The sequence below is a fragment of the Orycteropus afer genome, unplaced genomic scaffold (genome assembly GCF_000298275.1).
Source record: "Orycteropus afer afer isolate SDZICR_OR568_19922 unplaced genomic scaffold, OryAfe1.0 scaffold00355, whole genome shotgun sequence".
Taxonomy (NCBI): Eukaryota; Metazoa; Chordata; class Mammalia; order Tubulidentata; family Orycteropodidae; genus Orycteropus; species Orycteropus afer.
The window spans coordinates 3,228,468-3,249,430 of NW_006921942.1; positions in this window are offsets into that span (position 1 = coordinate 3,228,468).

Here is a 20,963-nt window from a genome sequence, read left to right on the forward strand (position 1 = left end):
CTACACCAATGTTCACTGCAGTACTATTCATAATAGCTAAGAACAAGAAACAATCAAAATCTCCATTAACAGATGCATTAAAAAAATATAGTACCGACATACAATGGAATATTATTCAGTCATAAAGACAACTGAAATTCTGACACATGCTTCAAGATGGATGAATCTTGAAAACATTACATTAAGTGAAATAAGCCAGACATGAAAGAATATATATTATATGATCCCACTTATATCTAGACTAGGTAACTGCATCGAGACAGAAAGTAGATTAGTGGTTACCAGGGACTGGGGATAAGGGGACTGGGGAGCTTTTGCTTAATAGGTACTGAGTTTCTGTCTGGGATGATGAAAAAGGTTTGGAAATGTATAATTGTGATGATGGCACAACACTGTGAATGGAATTAATGTCATTGAATTATACATGTACTTTGGTAGTGACAGGGTCTTAAAAGTTTTCAAGTGGCCATCTAAGATGCACCTATTGGTCTCCTCTCATCTAAAGCAAAGAAGAGTGAAGAAAATCAAAGCTATCTGGAAATAATTAGTCCAAGGATAAGATGGACCCTGGAACTGGAAGAACTAGATGGTGCTCAGCTACCAATGCCAACCACTTGGAAAGGGATCAAACCTGGAGACACTGAATAGAGTGGGAGGGAAAATGTGCAACAAAATTCAAAAACACAGAAATGATCAGAATTACTGGTCTGATAGAGTCTGGTGGAACCCCTAAGACTATGGCCCTACATTACCCTTTGGGCCTAGAATTAGACTCACTCCCATAGATTGGCTCTCAGCCCAATATTAGAGAGACCTACATGCAGCATACCTATCCCAAGGTGATACATCCACTTACTTGAGGGAGATACACCCCTTGGAACAGTCAGCCATGGGGCACCAGAGGGACAGCATTTACATGGAGAGAAAGCTGGACAGACAGGAGTGCATAGTTAAGAAAGGCACAGGGAGCGGGTAGTCACAGGGACAGGAGGGGAGGAGAGTTTGTTATGGTTAGGGATGGCAATCGGGGCATGAAATCTAATGTGCAAGAACTGTTGAATGCAAAACAAATTTGCTCCGTAAATTTGCACCCAAAGCACAATAAAATTTAAAAATAAAATAAAAATTGTTAAAAGGGCAAATGTCTTGTTATATATATTTTACTACAATGAAAAATACAAATAAAAAAAGGAAAAAAAAATCACTTCCTGAGTTGCACCAACTACATTTCAAGTGACTATGATATTAGAGTAAATCTAGTCAATTATCACTTCCCTTGGAGTCCTGGGGGTGGTACAAATAGTTAATATACTCAGCTATTAATCAAAAGATTGGAGGTTCAAGTCCACTCAGAGGTGCGTAGGGAAAAAAAAAAAAATTGGTCACCTACTTGCAAAACACCAGCCATTGAACACCCTATGGAGCATAGTTCTACTTTGACACACATGGGGTCGTCATGAACCAAGGTCAACTGGATGGCAGTTAACACCACCACCACCACCATATTGGACAGTGCAGATCTAATAAATATACTTCCTGGATTTACCATACCTACCCCCACACAACACACACCTGATCAGGTTGTATGTGGTTCTACTCACATGCAAGGTAATTTTCAAACTGGGAGGGAAGAATTTTTGAAGAGAAGCAGGATAGAGATAGTGACAGAAATAAAAAGGGAGATGGATGTCCCAGTTCCCTTGGCTGGTTCTGAGCCCCTGGGGAGAGAGAAGTAGAGGTAGAGGCCAAGGAAACTACTCATGAGGCTCTGTATGACTTGGAGCCAAAGCAAAGATGCTTTGTGGCTCAAGTGATAAAGTGTTACCCATGCCCCACCCCACCTCCCACTTCTGTCCAGAGTCTAGATGACTTTGGTGCCTGAGGACTGGAGGTCTTGAGACAATACAGGTCTCAAGCTTCTCTTATCAGTTTCAAGAGTGGCAGCTGTGTGTCAGTGGGAGCCACAGTAGGAAGGGTGGGCATGAGCAGAGCTCATGGTGGCCACAGCGGATGGGCAGATTTGTGGGCATAGGTGAGACCCCTTTGAGGGCACCTCAAAATTACTAGGAGATAAGCATTCAGTTTCTTCCTCTGATTCCTAAATCTCCTTCCTCTGTTGCTTTAGGAGAATGGAGATCAATTGTACCTTGGATGGCCAAAAGCTTAGGAAGCAATAACTTTAAGATAATGGTGATGGATGCGTAGAGTTGGCAGATGATGTTTCTACAAATATAGTTGTACATGCTGTAAGAATGTCTGGGTGTATAGTAGAGCTGACAAGGGACAAGGTTGTGGTGGCTTCTTGGCTATAGCCAACTACCGTGAGGGAGCGAGTAGTTGGACCTGTAGACTTGGGACCATAGTCACAGGGGACATCAAGCTCAACTGGTATAACATACTACACAAAAACATTGTTCTACATCCTACTTTGGTGAGTAGTGACCGGTATCTTAAAAGCCTGCAAGCAGCTGTCTAGATGCACCAATGGGTCTCTCCTCGTCCAGAGCAAAGAATGAAGAAAATCAAAGACACATGAAAACAATTAGTCCAAGGGACTAGTAGACTACACAATCCTCAGCCTATATGACCATGAGACCAAAAGAACTAGATGGTACCCAGCTACCACTGTCAGCTACTCAGAGGGGGATCAGTGCAGAAGATCCTGCAGAGTGGGAGAACAATGTGGAACAAAACTCAAAATCATAAAAAAAAAAAAAAAAAAGACAGACCAGGTTTGCTGGCCTGATAGAGCCTGGTGAGTCCCCTGAGACTATGACCCCTAGTTACCCTTCAGGTCTGGAACTGAACTACTCTGTGGCTTCCAGCCAACAAGTAGACAGGCTTAGGGGGTGAACATTTACATTAGGTAGATACACTCCTTGGAGCAATCAATCGTGGGAGAACAGAAGGGCAGTGTTTACACAGGGAGACAGCTGGGGTAGGGGCAGGAGTGCATGAGAGAGAACGACACAGGGAAGAGATAACTACAGGAAGTAGGAAGAGAGCTATTACATTGTGGGGAATTGCAGTCAATATGATGAAACAAAATGTTATGAACTGCTGTATGGAAAATGAATTTGCTCTGTAAGCTTTCACCCAAATCACAATAAAATAATAATAACAAGACAATCATGGTAGAATAATGTGGAAAAGGAATAGTGAGAATGTTAGCATGACTTTCACCAAAATAATTTTTTTTTTTTAATGACTAGGAGACTTGGCTGCATACAGACGACACAGACTCAGAGAGGCCAAGTGGCCACCCATGGCCACCCAAGCAGTAACCCCTAGCAGAAAGTGTAGCCCTGGTCAGCAGCCATAGGCCCACTGTGGAGGAGGGATGGACAGGCCTGAACAGGAGGCCTCTTTACAGCCAGGGCCAAGGATTCTGCAGCTTGGATCCTGCAGCTCCCAGTGTTCTCTGGGCTGGACCAAGTCCATTTGTTACAGGGAAGCACAGGTTAGTCTCAAGGCATCCTGTGAGAATGTCATATTGGGAGACCATGCAGGTAATCAGTGTTCTGGGCATACAAGTTTCTTTATTTTGACTCTTGTCCAGGGGAACACAATTTGGAGAGAGTCAGGAATAGTATAAACAGGCTGGTAGAAATGAATGCCTAATGAAATAAGGAAAACTTCAAATAAGTGGCAATAAACATGTCTGTGATAGGAAAGCCATGTCAGTCAGCTGCTCCTTTCTCCTCAGGCTCAACTTGTATGGCAACTGAACCTTGCCTTATTCCCATAGAAGCAGAGTCCCAGTTCCCCTGAAAATCCTCTTTTATTTTCCTGTCAATAGTCCCTCCAAGCTCCAAGGGATGCTGGAGCAACACCCTACAGCCACCTGGCCTACCTGTTCCTGTCCCTCCTGTTACCCAGTGAATCAGCACAACATTACACTCTCCTAGTCTGGTGGCTGCTGCAGAGCCTTCCTCTGGCCCATCACCATCCCTGGACCATGGGCGGCCAACTCGCTTCATACCCACGTCTCCACTCCCACAGCAGTAGAATTAATTGCAGAATCAGGGCACCATAGAATGAGCTTGGAATTGCTTGTGCTTCCCAAAGTGGGAAGCATGTATTGCTGGTGGGTCTAGCTGTCTGGACTCAGATTTGTTTCTTAATATCTCTGTGCTTCAGTTTCCCCATCTATGAAATGGATATAATAAACACCTATCTCATAAAGTTATTACAAAGGTGAAATGAGTTCATAATGATGGTTAGGCAAGCGCTTGGTAAATGGTAAGTTAAACATCTGTTGGTTATTCTTATTAGTGATACTGACAAATATTAGCATTTTATTGATATGTATTTATTGTAATGTGAATTAGAGAAAAATACAATCTAATCAAACCCATGATTTTGCAGACCTTATTATTTAGGTCAAAGCTGAGTGAAAATAAGAAATCAATTTAAACATATTTAAAGAAGTTTAATATAGGTAATGGGCTGGTGTGGCAGGAATTGTGAAGGTGGAACTCAACAAACTATTAGAGGAATGCCAATCTAGTCTGAACCCTCTAGCATACTAAAGAGTAAACTCTAAACAGGAAGTAAAGGGCTGGGACCTCAGCCACTAGTGTCATCACTGGCTGCATTTTACCAGACCTTTGCTCTCCCAGCCCCAGTCCACACCCTGTCCTCCCATAATGCTCCTTTGAATAAGTCCATGTGGAAGAAGCTTATGAATATGAGGCTTGTCACCAGACAGAATTCCACGTGACACCCAGATCAAATGCCTTGCCATATAAAACAAAATAATCCCATGGAGTAAAAGCAGCTGGTCTATGAAACAGAGCCTAGTGCTATTTTCTGATTCCAGAAAATCAGGAGCAACTGGAGAAACTGGCCTTCTCTGTCTCAGCTACCTCCTAACTGTGTGGCCCTGAACATGTTACTTAACTTCCATGTGCTTCTGTTTCTATATCTGTGAAATGAGATAAGAGGTGCTAGGTCTGGCACATAATAGGTGTTCAGTAAAAGTGAGTTCGCTTATTTCCTTCCTCCAAGAACAAGAACGAGCATTCTCTACCAAACATAGGCATTTACTGGTCATGGGAGAATTATCTACACTAAAAAAACAAAACAAAACAAAAAACCTCACTGCTGTCAAGTCGATTCGGACTCATAGTGACCCCTCCTTGGGTTTCTAAGGCAGCATCTCTATAGAAGGTGGCATCTCTACAAAAGTAGATTGCCCAGTCTTCCTTCCAAGGAGTGGCTGGTGGTTTGAATCGCCAGCCTTCTAGTTAGCAGTCAAATGCCTGAGGCACTATGCCACCAGAGCTCCCCATTTACAGTTAGAAAACCACTTATCTTGGGGTTCACATCACTCCCTAACTACAAAACCTTCAATGGTTCCCTGTTTCTTACAGCAAGTCTCCAGGCCTCAAGTTGCTTTTTGAGGCTCCACAATGTGGCTCTTTCCCGTCAAGTCAACATCATCTTCCTGATCTCCAATACTCATCCTCTGTCAGTAAGTCTCACTTTTTCCCATTGCCCCATGAGCAAGCTGCACCCATTCTGACATGAGAGCCCACCATTCTCTCTCCACACCAGTTTTCAGAGTAATCTTCCATTAACCCAGCTCTGAAAGTCTACCCATGATTTATCCTTTCCTGTAGAATAAACTCCAAACTCCTTACCATGATCTTTGCAATCACTCCTACTCTGGTCATCCTATACCTCTTAGAGTTCCTCATTCACCCTCTCCTCATCACACACGCACATGTGACGGACATGCATTGCACACACACAGAGTCTACGTGCAAGCCAGTCAGACCCACCTACTCACTCTTCCTCCAATAGCTTCTGCTCCTTCACATCTCCACACCTCTGTGCCTGCTATTCCTTTTCTCTGGAACATCTTACTTCCTTTCTTTGCTGGCAAAGTGCCTTCTGACTCTTTAACCCCTTACACTGCTGAAATGGGGCATTTTGTTTTGCCACCTCCCACCTTCCCTCATTCCTGGCAGCCAGGTGACTAAGTCCTAGTAAATGTAAATCATTGGGTAGAACTACCAAACAATATCTGAAGGGGGCACAGATGGTTGTGTGACCCTTCTGCCCTTCCCCCTTCCTCCTGTTCACTTACATAAAGTAGATGTGACGGCTGGCCCTCCAGGACCTTCAGGATGGAAGTCACACCGTTATGGATGGAAGCCACATTCTATGAACGGAAGCCACACCCTGGATGGAGGGACAGAAAGAGAGGAGGAGCTGGGAGATTGCTGATATCTTGGAGCCACCATATGCCAATCATTGTTGTTGTTGTTGTTGTTATGTGCCGTTGAGTCGACCCCGACTCATAGCGACCCCTCCTTGGGTTTCCGAGGCAGTATCACTACGGAAGTAGGATTGCCCAACCTTCCTTCTGAGGAGTGGCTGGTGGGTTTGAACCGTCAGCCTTCTGGTTAGCAGTCAAGTGCTTTAGCCACTATGCTACCAGAGCTCCTATATTTGGTTCTTTCATGAAAAAGGAAAATAGACTCTTATGTGTTTAAACCACTGTTATTTTAATTTGTTGTTCTTATATGCAGAAAATCCAATAATCCTACCCCTCATAACAACAGGCACACAAGCTATTTCCTGTTTTGGCTCCTACTTATTTTTCGAGCTACACATTTCCCATCCCCACCTCCAAACCCCTTGCTGCAAACCTACTCACGTATGGATAGTTCTCTCAGTGCATCATGCTTTTCTTGGGCATCACACCCCATGCTCTCTCCTCCATGCCTCTCCTCTGACCAGCTTTCCAGACTTAGCTCAAGGGAGAGATCCTCTAAGAAGCTTTCCAGGCACACACTCTGCACCCTCACGAGGCAGAAGTGATACTCCTGCTCTATGTGCCACCAAACGTCTATTATGGCACCTCTAACATGTCACCATTGACTTGTGAGTCTGCAACTCTCAGGCTGCTTGAGGCAGGAGCTGTGTCATTCATCTTTGTCCCCAGCATCTAGCCCAGGACATGACAACACTTGGCATAAATGAAGTTATTCAGGGAACATGCTACAGAGACAGCAGCTCCATCTTCTTGGACCTGGGAGTCTGGGCCAGAAGGCAGGATTGTGAGAAGAGGATGGTCCCCACAGGTGGACAGGACTTGCTCTAGGGCACACTATACCCCAGGAGGCCCCAGGAATTGTCTGTTGAGTGGATGAATGAATGTATATCTCATTTCTCTTCCAGCTTCCCTGGTGCTCACAGAAACCTTCCTCTAGGTCTCAGACCTCTGCCAGCATTGGCTCTGTCTGTCACCATCTGCCCCTCTCCAGTATCCTTTGCTATTGTACTGTGCAGACATTCCTGCTTTGAAGCAGGAGGCTCACAAAGTGAAGAAGAAAATACCTGGCTCCTGCTGCCCTGAAATCTGCCCTCCTGCAGTCACAAACTGCCACGGTGTGTGGAAACAGCTGCTGCAAAAAGACCAGTGAGCAGGAGAAGGTGGGCAGCCTTGCAGAGCCTGCCTGGTTGAAGCCTGCCTTCCAGCAATGACCTTGGCTTAAAGAGAAAGAGTACCTTCCATGGTGAGTCAAAGTACACCATGACAGTTGCCCTCAAGTTGTGTCACATACATTGAAGATCTCTGGACAGAAATAGAAAGTGAAGAGAAATATCAGAACCACATAGGGACATGAAACATAACTTAAAGTAGTTATGTTTGAATGTATTTCTTGCCTCCCGTGGAACCCTGCAGTGATAGAAGTGTGTTCCTGAAGGACAGAGAGATAAACAGTGGGGAGAACAGAAGGTTCAGGGGAACCTGGACTCTGCTCTTCCAGATGTTAATGGTCACCAGATGGCAGAATGATTGGACCATTACCCCAGAAGGCTAACGATGGCTAATTATGGGTGGAAATTACAGGAAGGAAAAACTTAAGGAAAAACCTAAGAAAAACTTCCCAAGCATCTTAACTGGCCCAAATGAGTGGGCTGCCCTAGAAGGCTCCTGCCCAGTGTGCCTTGAAGCCAGAAGTCATGTTCAGAAACAGGTGTTACCACAGGGGCCTCTTGGGAACTTGGTACTCGATGCTGCCTAGGGCTCATTAACAACCTGCAATATGCAGGTGACACAACCTTGTTTGCTGAAAGTGAAGATGAGTTGAAGCACTTACTGATGAAAATCAAAGACTACAGTCTGCAGTATGGATTACACCTCAACATAAAGAAAACAAAAATCCTCACAGCCGACCCAATAAGCAACATTATGGTAAATGGAAAAAAGATTGAAGTTGTCAAAGATTTCATGTTACTTCATTCCACAATCAACACCCATGGAAGCAACAGTCAAGAAATCAGATGCCATACTCCACTGGGCAAATCTGCTACAAAAGATCTCTTTAAAGTGTTAAGGAGCAAAGATGTTACTTTGAAGACTAAGGTGTGCCTGACTCAATCCATGGTATTTTCAATAGTCTCATATCCGTGTGAAAGCTAGATAATAAGGTGGCATAGTGCTTAAGGCATCTGACTGCTAACTAGAAGGCTGGCAGTTCAAACCCATGAACCACTCCTCGGAAGAAAGGTTGGTCTGTCTACTTCCATAGTGATACTGCCTCAGAAACCCAAGGAGGGGTCGCTATGAGTTGGGTTCGACTTGATGGCAGTGTGTTTGGTTTAAGGAGAACTGATGCCTTTGAATGTGGTGTTGGTGAAGAATATTTATAATACCATGGACTGCCAGAAGAATGAACAAATCTATCTTGGAAAAAGTACAGCCAGAAGCTCTTTAGAAGCAATAATGGCCAGACTTTGTCTCAGGTACTTTGGTCATGTTGTCAGAAGGGACCAGTCCCTGGAGAAAGAGATCATGCTTGGCAAAGTAGAAGGTCAGCAAAAGAGGGGAAGACTTTCAACAAGATGGACTGACATAGTGGCTGCAACAATGGGCTTAAGCATTGCACTTACGTCATCATGAGTCAGAGCCGACTCGATGGCATCTAACAACAACTTTCTCTCTAAATTTGTATCATTCTGCATATGTCTTCTCTTCTCATTTATTGTATCATAAGTATCTTTCCATGTCATTAATAGTATTCTACAACACCACTTTTATTTACTACATGGTATGTCACTGTATAAGGAGTTCTGGTGTTATAATGGTCAAAGTATTTTGCTGCTAACCAGAAGGTAGGCAGTTCAAACCCACCAGCACTTTATGGAAGTCTGCTTCCATAAAGATTTAGAGCTATGAGTGAGAATCGACTTGATGGAAGTGAGTTTTTAATTATTATTTTTTTTAATGCCACTCTATCAATATACCAGAACTTACATAACCAATGCCCATATTCTTGAATATTTGGATTCTTTCCAGTCTTTCACTCTTATAAACATGTTGTGAAGAGCATACTTCTAGCTAATCCTTTTCCAAATCTGTGATTATTTTATTAGTATAAATTCTATAAGAGGAATATGGGTGAAAATGTGCAACTATTTGATTATATTGCCAAACTTGCCTTTGGGAATTAGTAGTAATTTATACTCTACCAACAGTTGCTTACTGTGTCCAGGTCTTTGCCACTACACACTATAATGCAACAACGCAATGCACTGCGTTGGATCTGACTCATAGTGACCCCTCCTTGGGTTTCCGAGGTGGTATCACTACGAAAGTAGATTGCCCAACCTTTCTTCTGAGGTGTGGCTGTTGGGTTTGAACGCCAGCCTTCTGGTTAGCAGTCAAGTGCCTTAGGCACTATGCTATCAGAGCTCCTACACAACATGAGTATTTATTTTTTTTATAAATAAAAAGTTTTCCATTTTGACAGATATAATGTTATTTCATTATTGTAACTTGCTTTTTTAAAATTATTAGTGACCCTGAACTTTCTTATGTTCATTATGCTTTTGTATTTCTTTTGTACATTTTCTACTTAAGCTGGGGAAGAACTGTTTGAAACCGTTTTTATTTTTAAACAGTTTTAGATTTACAGAACAGTGGCAAAGATAGCAGACAGTTCCTATAGACCCTTCACCCAGCTGTTCTTAATATTAACAACAATAACAACAAAAACAAATGCCGTCAATTCAATTCCAACTCATATCAACCACTCCTTGGATTTTCAAGGCAGTGTCTCCACAGAAGTAGATTGCCCAGTCTTCCCTCCAAGGAGTGGCTGGTGGGTTTGAACTGCCAGCCTCCTGGTCAGCAGTCAAATGCCTTAGGCACTACACCACCAGAGCTTCCTTAATGTTAACATCTTACCCAAATAAGGTACATTTATTAAAACTAAGAAATTTACATGGGTACAATGCTATTAGTTGAACTCCAGACTTTATTTTAGTTTCACCAGTTTTCCCACTAATGTCCTTCTGTTCCAGGGATTAGTCCAGGATATTACATTTCATTTAGTTGTCGTGTCTTCTTTCTCTCCTGTGATCTGCGACATTTTTTTAGTCTTTCCTTGTTTTCACAACCATGATACTTTTGGAGAGTACTGGTCAAGTAGTTTGTAGACTGTCCTTCAATTTGGTTTTGTCTGATGGTTTCTCACGATTACACTTAGGTTATACGGGTTTTTGGAAAGCATACCACAGAGCCTGAGTTAGGCAGGCAGGGGGCCTGGAGGCTGCTTTTCACTTGGGGGTGGCTCTATATTAAGGCAGAGGCCTGAGGTAGGAAGGCCCAGGGCTTGGAGGCTGCTTTTCGCTTGAGTGTGGCTTTTTATTAAGGCCAGGGACTGAGGTAGGCAGGTACAGAGGGGTTAGGAACAACTAAAGGAGATGAACTTGTCTGTCAGTTTGTTGTCCTGTGGTGGCTTACATGTTGTTGTGAGGCTGGAGGCTCTGCCGCCATGTTGCAAAATGCCAACAGGGTTACCCATGGTGGAGAGGGTAGTGCTTCCAGGCTTAGACAGACTCGGAAGAAGGAAGAGGCCTGCCAATTCTCAAAGAGTTGGTGAGTGAAAAGCTTATGAACAGCAATGAAATACTCTCTGATATAATACTGGAAAATTTTATGAACAGCCCTGAACCACTGTCCAACATGTTGCCAAAAGATGAGTCCATCAGGTCGGAAGGCACTCAAAATACAACTGGGGAAGAGCTGACTTCTCAGAGTAGAGACAACCTTAATGATGTGGATAGAGTAAAGAAATGGCTTTATTGCCATTGGCTGATGTGGCATGACTCAAAATGATCAGAGACAGATACAAACATCCATTAATAATTGGAACATGGAATGTACAAAGTATAATCTAGGAAAATTGTAACTTGTCAAAAATGAAATGGAACACATAAAGATTGATATCCTAGGCATTAGTGAGATGAAATGGACTGATTTTGGCCATTTTGAATCAGACAACCATATGATCTACTATGCCAGGAATGACAAATTGAAGAAGAATGGTGTGGTATTCATCATCACAAAGACTGTTTCAGCATCTGTCCTGAAGTACAATGCTGTCAGTAATAGAATAATATCCATATGTGTACAAGGAAGACAAGTTAATACTACTATTATCCAAATTTATGCACCAACCACCAAAGCCAAAGATGAGGATATTGAAGACTTCTATCAACTTCTACAATCTCAAATTGATTGAACATGCAATCAAGATGTATCGATTATCACTGGTGACTGGAATGCAAAAGCTGCAAATAAAGAAGAGTCACCGGTAGTTGGAAAATATGGCCTTGGAGATAGAAATGATGCTGGAGATTGCACGATAGAATTTTGCAAGACCAAGGACTTATTCATTGAAAATACCTTTTTTCAACAACATAAGTGATTACTATACATGTAGACTTCACCAGATGGAATACACAGGAGTCAGATTGACTACATCTGTGGCATGAGGCAATGGAGAAGTTCAATATTTTCGGCCAAAACAAGGCCAGGAGCTGATTGTGGAACAGACCATCAACTGCTCATATGTAAGTTCAACTTGAAGTTCAAGACAATTAAAACAAGTTCACAAGAGCCAAAATATGAACTTGATAATATCCCTCCTGAATTTAAGAAAACATTTAAAGAATAGATTTGATGCATTGAACACCAATGACAGAAAATGAGAGGAATTGTGGGATGATGTCAAGAATATCATCCATGAAGAAAGCAAAAGGTCATTAAAAAGACAAGAAAGGAAGAAAAGACCAAAATGGATGTCAGAAGAGACTCTGAAACTTGGTCTTGAAAGGAGAGTAGCTAAAGCAAACAGAAGAAATGACAAGATAAAAGAGCTGAACAGAAGATTTCAAAGAGCAGCCTGAGCAGACAAAGCCAATTACTATAGTGAAATGTGCAAAGACCTGGAGTTAGAGAACCAAAAGGGAAGAACACGCTCAGCATTTCTTAAGCTGAAAGAACTGGGGAAAAAAAATTAAGCCTCGAGTTGCAACACTGAGAGATTATATGGGCAAAATATATTGAATCATGCAGGAAACATCAAAAGAATATGGAAGAAATACACAGAGTCACTACACCAAAAAGAATTGGTCAATGTTCATCCATTTCAGGAGGTACATATGATCAAAAATCAATGGTATTGAAGGAAGAAGTCAAAATCACACTGAAAGAATTGGTGAAGAACAAGGCTCCAGGAATTGATGGATTACCCATTGAGAAGTTTCAACAAATAGATGCTCTGCTGGAGGCACACACTCAACTATGCCAAGAGATTTGAAAGTCAGCTACCTGGCCAACTGACTGGAAGAGATCCATATTTGTACCCATTCCAAACAAAGGTGATCCCACAGAATGTGGAAATTATCAAACAATATCATTAATATCACATGCAAGTAAAATTGTACTGGAGATAATTCAAAAACAGTTACAGGAGTACATTGGCAGAGAGCTTCCAGAGGTGCAAGCTGGATTCAGAAGAGAATGTGAAATGAACGATATCATTGCTGATGTCAGATGGATCTTAGCTGAAAGCAAAGAATACCAGAAAGATGTTAACTTATGTTTTACTGACTATGGAAAAGCATTTGATTGTGTGGATCATGATAAATTGTGGATGACATTGAGAAAAATGGGAATTCCAGAACACTTGATTGTACTCATGAGGAACCTGTAACATAGATCAGGAGGCTGTTGTTCAAACAGAACAAGGGGATACTGCATGGTTCAAAAATTAAGAAGGGAGTGTGTCAGGGTTGTATCCTTTCACCATATTTATTCAGCTTGTATGCTGAGCAAATAATCTGAGAAGCTGTATTATATCAATAAGAATGTGGCATCAGGATTGGAGGAAGACTCATTAACAACCTGCAATATGCAGATGACACAACTTTGCTTGCTGGAAGTGAGGATGACCTGAAGCACTTACTAATGAAGATTAAAGACTACAGTCTGCAGTATGGGTTACTCCTCAATATAAAGAAAACAAAAATCATCACAACTGGTCCAATAAACAGCTTCATGGTGGATGGAGAAAAGATTGAAGTTGTCAAGGATTTCATATTACTTGGTTCTATAATCAACACCAATGGAAGCAGCAGTCAAGACATCAGACGATGTATTGCATTGGGAAAATCTGCTGCAAAGGACCTCTTTCAAGTGCTGAGGAGCAAGGATGTCATCTCCTTGAAGACTAAGGTGCACCTGACCCAAGCCATGGTATTTTCAATCGCCTGTTATGCATGTGAGAGCTGGACAATAAATAAGGAAGACCGAAGAAGAGTTGATGCTTTTGAGCTGTGGTGTTGGAGAAGAATGCTAAGGGTATCATGGACTGCTAAAAAGATGAACAAATCTGTCCTGGAGGAAATGCAGCCAGAATGCTCCTTGGAAGCAAGAATGGCCAGACTTCGTCTCACCTACTTTGGTCATGTTGTCAGAAGTAACCATTCCCTTTAGAAGGATATCATGCTTGGTAAAGTGGAGGGTCAACGAAGAAGGGGAAGGCCCTCAATGAGATGGATAGATACAGTGGCTGCAACAGTGGGCCCAGGTATAGCAAGGGTTGTGAGGCTAGCACAGGACATGTAGTGTTTCATTCTGCTGTACATAGGGTTGTTATGAGTCTGAGACAACTCAAAGACATCTAACAATAACAACAACAATGCAGAGGTGAAGTATCCTCCTTACATTGTAACTTATCACTGGTGATGCTAACCTTAATCTCTTGGTTATGATGGTGTCTGCCAGGTTTCCTCATTATAAAGTTACTATTTTCCCCTTCCTATACACTATTCTGAGTCAGAATGGACTCACAAGACACAATAACAACAACAACATACTCTATTCTTTGGAAACCCACTGTCATCAAGTTGATCCCAACTCATAGTGACCCTATAAGACAGAGTAGAACTGACCCATATGGTTTCTAAGGCTGTAAATCTTTATGGAAGCAGACTGCCTCATCTTTCTCCTGTGGAGAGGCTGGTGGGTTTGAACCACTGACCTTTTAGTTAGAAGCCAAATGCCTTAATCACCATGCGACCAAAGGTTACCTTTGGAAGCAAGTCACTTCACTAAGTCCAGCCCATGCTCAAGGGGAGGTGAATTATGCTTCACCTGCTGGAGGACAAGTAAACAAACAAACAAACAAACAAAATCCGATCAGTTGCCATCAAGTGAATTCCAAGTCATGGAGACCCCATATGTGTCAGATTAGAACCGTGCTCCACGTGGTTTCCAGTGGCCGATTTTTGGAAGTATATCATGAAGCCTTTCTTCTGAAGCACTTCTGGGTGAACTCTAAACTCCAACCTTTCGGTTACCAGCTGAGCATGTTAACTGTTTGCACTACCCAGGGATGCCGTAGCTACATATATTATCTGGAATTCTTCAGTAAGTAAGATGTTTACCTTCTTCCTCATGTATTTATTTATTCAATTATTAATTCTTAACAATATGGGGTCATGGATTCTTTGGGTTATAATCTGATATTATCATTATTTATTTATTTATTTATTTTTGCTCAGATTGTTCCAGCTTTGGCCATTGAGAGCTTTTTCAGGTTGTCCTTGAGTTTTTATTATTTTTTTAAAAAACTGTTTTGCCAATTTGACAGGTATAAATAGTATCTTATTACTATAATTGCATTTATTATTATTATTAGTGTACCTGAACTTATTCATGTGTATTGGGTTTTTACTCTTCTATTGTACATTTCCTACTTAAGCTGAGAAGAATTGCTTAAAACTTTTTATTTTGAAATAATTTTAGATTTACAGAAAAATAGCTAAGATAGCACAGAGAGTTCCCATATACCCTTCACTCAGCTGCCCTTAATGTTAACACCTTATATAAATATCATACATTTTGAATAATATGTGTATGGTCTTACTAATAAAAACTAAGTGAAAAACTAAGAAATTGACATACAATAGACATGTCCATCCACTCCCTTTTGTTAACACTTCCTTATTTTCTGCAACTACAAGAAGCAGCCATTTATCCAAGGAGTGCTGGTTCCTTTTACTGGAGACTATTATTCAGAAACTGAGATCTGCATGTTGGGTGAGCTAGTTGCTACTGGGGTGTCATTGCTTCTTGGCCCCTTCAGCAGACAGAGCTATATATCCTATCCTATACCCTTCCTATCTCCAGACAGAGAGCACTAACCCATGCATATACTCATATCTATATTATGTCTGTATTTAGCTATATGTATTGAAAGTACATGAGTTCATACTGAAATCTCTGAATCTAATCTAGCACCACAGAGTTCATTCCAGCCTTCCCAGGGAAAAGAATTTTAATTCCCTAAATTACCTCTAAGGACTTCTGGTGGTTAGTGGTTAAGGCATTTGGCTGCTAACCAGAAGATAGGTGGTTTGAACCCACTAGCCACTCCGCGGTAAAAAGATAAGGTGGTCTGTTTCTGTAAAGAGTTACAGCCTTGGAAACCCAATGGAGGTCCCTATGATTCAGAATCCATTTGATGTCAGTAGTTTGGTTTTGTTCTGAAAACTCCCTCTAGAAGCTCTGTTGGCACAGTGGTTAAGGCATTTGGCTGCTAATCAAAATGTTGGCAGTTCAAAGCTACCGGCCTCTTCTCGTGAGGAAAATGAAGCAGTCTACTTCTGTAAAGATTTACAGCCTTGGAAACCCTTTGAGACAGTTTTACTCTGTCCTATAGGGTCTCTGTGAATTGAAATTGACTTGATGGCAGCAGGTTGCTTTGTTTTTTTTTTATTTTTCCTTAGGATATAGTATATGCTCAACAGGTGCTGGTTTCTTTCCTTTTTCCTTTGTCTCTCCTGCCAGTCCTTCCAGAAGCCCAAAATACCTTCCTCTCCCTCTTCCTCCTGGTGGAAGCAGGGATGGCCATAGTAAAAGCCACCATAAACAGAGACTCTTCCTTCATAACCCAGAATGCCCCCTGCACAACTCCTATTACAGAGGTCCCTTAGTAGAAATATTCATGAGGTGCCTGGAGCACCCACTATCAAGCCCCCATACCTGGGTGTACATGTCTCCCAGATTGGTTAAGAGACCTGAGCTAACACTCTAGGCTACCTAACATTCTTGCTCATGTTTAACTGCGGCCCAGCTATGGTGCTTTCCCCAGAGCCCCCACTGCCTTCACTGGAAACCGCAGATCACAGGGTGTGGAGTTTTACAGCCAGCAAAGCAAAGTGCCCTGAGCTCTGGGCTACAAGTCTTCTTCTCAGCAGTCCTGGTTTAAATTAATGAATTCCTCTGGGAAACTTTTCCCATCCCCTCTTCTGGGAGGAGGGAGGAAAGAAAGATAATTTTTTTTTTTTTTTCAGATTTTATGTTTCTTTTCATTTAAAAAATTAAAGAGGATTTCCAGTAAGGAAGAAGGGAGACATTTTGCACTTCTAAGAACACAGACAGGTCCAATCAAAGGTCACAAATCTGCGAAAGCTTAGTATTTTCAGCAAAGCCCAAAGGGAACTGAGGGCTTGTCATAAACACAAATCTAGAAAGGGGTGAAACACGTGAGTTGGTTGAAAAAAAAATTAGCAGTTTGTCAGAACTCACTTTCCACATGAGCTACATTAGTTTTTTGTGGATTCTAATGGATTTACATTTAAGGGCCCCCCATACACACACTTCTGCCCATGCCCTTTTCAAAAGTGTTAAAGTGCTTTACTCTTGTAAAGTCCTATAGGGCTGGCTGGGTGATGTCTGCTCTGGGTTTGGTATGGAGAGATTCCTCCCCTCCTATCTCCAGGCAGAGAGCACTTAGCATCTCTCATCTGGAGCACTACTCTAGCCCTTCTGGCTGGTCTCTTGGCCTTGTTTTCTTTACTGCAGGATTTCTCACAGCCTTTAATATCCTAATGTTTTTCCAGGAGAGAAATATATAATAATACGTGTAATTTCCCAAACTTATTTGGTCACTGAATCCTTTATTTGAGCGGCATCTATTAACATCTCTCAGGCCACTCAGGTTCCCGTCTGGGAAGCTCTGGCCTATATGACACTATACCGACTTCCTAGTAGGCACTGGAGACCCTGCATGGTCTGGCTTCTGCCTTCCTTTCCAGGCTCATCTTCTCCCTTCCTCCTGCTTTTCCCAGCACTCACACTTGAACTATCTGAAGATTTCTAAACCTGCTGTCTTAACTAAACTTGTCTTCCTAAATTTGGTCCCTGGCCTGTCAGCACTCCTCTCGACTATACATGTGTGTTTTCAGCCCATAAGCCCTTTGACTTTGTTCTTGCTCACTCGTGGCTTAATTTTTCAGCCTCCTACCCATTCTATGAGATGCATGTCCCTTTGTTGAGGCATTTGTTTGTTTGTGTATTCATTTGGGGATTCTTTGTAGGGTCCGGAGTCCGGTTGGCTGTAATCTTTACAGAAGATTTACCAGGCCTGGGTCTTCTGTGGTGCCACTGGGTGGTGGCATCAATCAGGCAACCTTTGTGTTACCAGCTGAGTGCAGACAATCCGTGCCATCTAGGGACCTTGAAACTCATCTCTGTTTAATACATTTCCTTTTTTTTTTTTTTTTAAGTTAGCAAGAATTGGGTTCTGTTGGCTTGTGATTAAGAAACAAAAGAGAGAACATAGCTTCTTCACCATTGAAGACAAGTTTTAAAACATTTTTAGTCCAAGAAACACATACTGTAAATGACCAAAAAAAAAAAAAAAACCCTCAGGTCTATTTTCATAGAGGGATCAATACTCAGAGGGCTCCAGAAAAAAATTCAGTGTGGCCTGAGTGATGCTTAAGGAACTGCTCACAATTGTGACGTGAGGAAGCCATTTGGGAAGGAAGTACAGGAGCTTGCACTTGTAAGTGGTTACTTCAGTTAACAAGAAGGTGGGTGCTGACATTCCTTAGAACCTGCCATCACAGACTTACTCTGCAAGCTGCCTCCTCCTGAGCTTTGGGGCAAGCAGGGACCAAAGCATCCATTCTTGAACTTCTTGACCATTTAAATTCAGAAGGCCTCCTCAGAAGCCATTTCACAAAGGTTTCCAGAAGGAGAATCTTTTACATTTCAAAGCCAATGAGTGAGGGTATAGTAAGTAGATTATTGCTAAATAGCCCAAATTCTTTGCAATATGACTTTGCCACTCATTTCAACATTTTTGATGTGAACTGTGTTATTACTGGAGTTGTTAGAGGCCATCAAGTTGATTTTGACTCATAGTGACCCCACGTGACAGAAAAATCCCATAGGGTTTTCCAGGCTGTAATCTTTATGGGAGCAGATCACCACCAGGTCTTTCTCCCGTGGAGCCACTGAGTGAGTTCAAATTACCAACATTTCAGTTAGTGGCTGAGTGCTTAACTGTTGTGGCACCATGGCTCCTTCTGTGAAAAATGCTGAATTGCTAAATGTTGTGTTATATGTATTTTCACAACAATAAAGAAAACCCTGTGGAGCACAGATCTTAACACATGGGGTTTACCATGAGTTGGAATCAACTTGACAGCAACTGGTGGTGATGGTGGATTTAGGGGTGACTCCAAAGCTGTGTCTCAAGCCAAGATGTCTTTCCTGGGCTTCATCTGATAGTGTATAGCCACCTTTATGGATATTACTGATGGACTTTGTCTCTTATCATGTCTAAAATCAAACTCTTCTTCCCTGGAACATCAACCTCTCAATCTTCTCTTGTGTTCTCTGCCTTGCTGATGGCATGACCCCTGATGAAAGCCTAATTTTAACTAAAAAATGAAGTAAAGTCTGTTTCCCCTCCCCCTGAATTTGGCTGGCCTTGACTTTTTCTTTATCCCATAAAATGTGTAAAAGTAACACGCTGCTAGTTCTGACCTAGATTTTAAGAGGCCTGGCAGCCTCCACTCTCACATTCTAGGAACACTGAGACCACCATGATGAAAAGAAGTTAGATCTGGCCTACTGGAAGATGACAGTTCACATGTAGGAAAAAAGAGGTGCTCTAGCCAAGAGCCAGCACCTAGATGCCAGGCACATGAGTGAAGGTCTCTGGGGCCCTCCAGCCCAGCTCAGCTATCAACTGAATGCAGTCACAAGAGTAATTCTAGTCAAGACCAGCAGAAAGCCACCCAGCCATAATTGTAAGAAATAATAAATCATTGTTATTTTAAGCTACTAGGTTTTGGGGTAGTTTGTTATGCAGCAATAGATAACATTAAAGAAAGATCAGAATATAGCAGCAGCTCAAGTGTGATCAGCTACAGGGGCTTGCCGGAGTAGGGGCAAAAGCAAGGCTGGTACCACTTTCACAAAACCTGCAAAATGCTTGGGGTATCAAGGATCTGAGCAATGAGATGCTTCCTATACAAGAAGGGAGAGAAGGTAGGTTTGAGCTAAGAGCAAACCCTTCCCTGTCTCTCCTACAGTGTTCCAGGCAGGGCCTACCCTGAGATAAAATAAAGGATTAGCTACTTTCCTGCCTATCTTCCTTACCCCCCTTTACTCTACATTATCAGGTGCTCCACCATGACTTGGGGAGAACTATAATTAGTGTTATCTTCACACTCAAGGAGTTTACAATTACTACATGGAGTTAAACAAGTCACAAAGGTATGATGAAGGCAGGTTAGAAGTAGTATCACTGAAGGGTTATCAGAGCTTGGAGGAAGGAGAAGACTCAAGGCTTCTTGCCAGAAGCTCATCTATGCTGTACCTTTGAGGAAGGGAGGTCTTTAACAGAAAGAAGTGGGGTGAGGACATTATCCAAGGTAAAGGGAATGGGAAGGAGGTGGTAAAGTATGAGAGCAAAAGGCAGAAAGCAAAAGTTCCCTTCCCCAATCCACTTCCCTTCCTCTCCTCTCCAAGGTCCATCAAGGTGATGTCATCTAGGCTGATGGTTTTTCTTTTCCCTCTACCCCATCCTGAACCTATTTCTGGGTTGGATTAATCTGGAAAATTAATCATCTGAGAAGAGCTTTCAAGACTGGAGAATGCACTCAGGTAGTGGTCCCAGCCTTGGGAGCCATAAACAGAACTCCTGCAAGAGATTAGTGATTTGTTAACTGATTTGACTTAGCATCTGTTAATTGAGAAAATAGATTTTAGTTTCCATTACAATAATGCTGTCAGGGGTCCAAGATCAAATTGAAAACCACTGATCAAAGGGAATAACCATCAAATATAAAACACATCTACACTTTTTGAAGGGCCTTCAACGTTTTAACCCAAAAAGACAATGGGAAAACTATAGGCTCTGGAGTAAGCATGTGAAAGATTGATAGGGAAGGGAGAACCCTAAGGCCCAGAAGTCCAGCTGGAACATCACCACCCAACTTTTCTGAGAGAGGCAATGTTTACAAATGTCACACCCATGGCAGACTGGGCTGGGCTTTCCTTGCTATGATTTCAAACTCTGTTAAATGCCAGACTGTCACTTTACTGACAGTTTAGAAAGCATCCAAGACAGTTAGGAAGGCCAGTAGGCTAGAAATCTCTAATTAGCTAACTTTCTGATTCTGCTAGCTGTATGCGATTCTGCAAGCTGTTTTGCCTCTAAGAGCTTCAATAAAAGGTGGGTGACGTTGAGCTGTTGATGTTGTTGTTAAGTGCCGTCGAGTCGTTTCCGACTCATAGCGACCCCATGCACAGCAGAACGAAACACTGCCCGATCCCGCGCCAGCCCCAC